Below are 3,063 nucleotides of genomic sequence, written 5' to 3' on the forward strand. Positions count from 1 at the left end.
AAGACCGTGAAATGTCGATTCGTCGCCGTTCGCAGCAATTGGGTTTGTGTTATTCGACCACATGGAAGATTTTACGCAAAGATCTTGGTGTAAAACCGTATAAAATACAGCTCGTGCAAGAACTGAAGCCGAACGATCTGCCACAACGTCGAATTTTCAGTGAATGGGCCCTAGAAAAGTTGGCAGAAAATCCGCTTTTTTATCGACAAATTTTGTTCAGCGATGAGGCTCATTTCTGGTTGAATGGCTTCGTAAATAAGCAAAATTGCCGCATTTGGAGTGAAGAGCAACCAGAAGCCGTTCAAGAACTGCCCATGCATCCCGAAAAATGCACTGTTTGGTGTGGTTTGTACGCTGGTGGAATCATTGGACCGTATTTTTTCAAAGATGCTGTTGGACGCAACGTTACGGTGAATGGCGATCGCTATCGTTCGATGCTAACAAACTTTTTGTTGCCAAAAATGGAAGAACTGAACTTGGTTGACATGTGGTTTCAACAAGATGGCGCTACATGCCACACAGCTCGCGATTCTATGGCCATTTTGAGGGAAAACTTCGGAGAACAATTCATCTCAAGAAATGGACCGGTAAGTTGGCCACCAAGATCATGCGATTTGACGCCTTTAGACTATTTTTTTGTGGGGCTACGTCAAGTCTAAAGTCTACAGAAATAAGCCAGCAACTATTCCAGCTTTGGAAGACAACATTTCCGAAGAAATTCGGGCTATTCCGGCCGAAATGCTCGAAAAAGTTGCCCAAAATTGGACTTTCCGAATGGACCACCTAAGATGCAGCCGCGGTCAACATTTAAATGAAATTATCTTCAAAAAGTAAATGTCATGGACCAATCTAACGTTTCAAATAAATAACCGATGAGATTTTGCAAATTTTATGCGTTTTTTTTAAAAAAAAAGTTATCAAGCTCTTAAAAAATCACCCGTTATCTTCTTGCCAAATATGTATGTCTTCTGCTTATGGTTCAGTTCATTGTATAGTTAAATACAAATTTTCAACATTTAAGGCGATGTTGCTTACCTGAATTTCTAACTATAGCTTATATGTTCCAAATTCAAATGTGACGGGTGTGACATGACTTTGTAACGGACGTGACAGACAGAAAAGTTGAGCATGAATAAAGAAATTAATATTATTGTACCATGTAACTAAATTTATTTCCAAATAAAATCGCATTTTACAATTTTCGTGTATTTTTGCGCAGAAAATTTACAAAAGTACATATTTTAAACCAAATTAATTAATAAACTAATGCTCGGGAATTTTTATTTTAAATTAAAATTGAATACTTTTACTGAACATGTATGTTAAGAATTTTAGTTTAGACAACAATCCAAAATCATTGGACGAATTGTTTTCTTCATTGATCGTGTAAAAAAAAAAAAAAAAAAAATATTGCGATGCGATTTGTGAACAGCCAGAAAGGCCTTTCTGTCACATTTCAGAAATCAGTTACAGAAATAAAAGTTGCAAGATGTGACTACAATTGAGAGAGCGCAAATCGATTTCGAAAATATACTCCAAGTTGCTCGTGCTGCACTAGCAATCTGCAATTCGCCTTTCGGAAATAAAAAGACACGTTCGAAAGACACTCATCATTGCAACTGATTTCTGTCATTTCTCAATTTGACAGCCTTTTCGAAATATATTGCATTACCAAGTCTGACAGGCTCTCAAGGTAAATTATGAAATCTAGTGCTTCAGCGTTGAAAGTTGATTTGTTTATTCTTACTTTATAGAAATAATACACTCAAATTTGTAAGTTTATGTATCTTCATTTCGTTCGGTATCGATTAGCGTGGAATGAGCCATATGCATTATATCTGCATATCGTCGTTTAAAGTACAAAGCGCGTATCGTCATTCTGCGAAACCGCGTAACTGACATTTGCTGCCAAAAATTGGATTTTATTTTTCTTTTTTTTTTACACATACGCGGTTTTGCATTTTGTTGATACGCAATTTTGTACTTTAAACGACGATATGTATGTGCATATTAGGTATCCCTGTAAAACTAACACGGTATCTCCTGTCAGCAAACAAGCATTCAGAGCATAAGCGTCTCGGTACAACAATAATTTTGAAAATGTAGACTACGTTTGCCTAGGAACCAACATTAACACCGATAATAATGTCAGTGGGCGTGCAATTTAAAAGTAAAGTCCTCGCTCGACGAACGAAAATTGCACTGCCTATATTTATCATCAAATCTGTACTGGTGGCATCATCTGTTGTGACCGAGCTTCGAGTGTTTCGAGAGAAAGATTCTGCGTAGTTATGAATCCCCCTTTAAGCATTTGTGAAGGCGAATACCGGGAACGTTGGAACGACAAGCTAAGGCATAGCACAGGCATCATTTGTTGTTGTTGTAGCAGCATTCAAATTCCCCAAAGAGTTTTTGGGGAGTGTTGCTGGAGTGACAGTCCCTGGCCAGATATAAATCTGAGTCGTTCCGGTTAGATAGACCCGACTGTCGTGGGAACGACGGAGAGGCAGTATTTCTATCTGGGGTTGCTTGGTTGCTATTTGATCCGAATAATCGCTGGACATCTATTAGAAAATAGAGGTTTGCAATTTTTTTGTTTTCATCGATTACGAATGATCAACGCCCAAAATGATCCAGTGATCGACAACGATGGAGGGACAAGCCGATCTAGGCAACTTGCAGTGATCACCCAGTTTTAATGATACTTCGAACGTCTATCTATCTATACTTGAAACACTTATCAATAGAGATAAGACAGGATGTTGGAATACACTCAAGAATATTAAACTATATCTGCAGTTTGCGGAAATTTTGAATAATTTTACATTACGAGTCCCAACTGCCGAGTTTATATTCTCTGCTGGGAAACCCGCTGAGGACATTTGAGAATTGGAAATCGGCGTATATTTAAAAAAAGAGTTTAACGCCCATCCCTGCTTAGTCTTCTATATATTGTTGACAATATTTTTAAGTTATTAAAAAATCCCATGCTAACATTACCAAATACAAGAAACAGATCTTGCATTGACAAGTTGTTAGTATGCATCATTAAATCAATATTTT

This window comes from Rhagoletis pomonella, unplaced genomic scaffold (genome assembly GCF_013731165.1).
Source record: "Rhagoletis pomonella isolate Grant_MI unplaced genomic scaffold, Rhpom_1.0 Rhpom_scaffold_00012, whole genome shotgun sequence".
Taxonomy (NCBI): Eukaryota; Metazoa; Arthropoda; class Insecta; order Diptera; family Tephritidae; genus Rhagoletis; species Rhagoletis pomonella.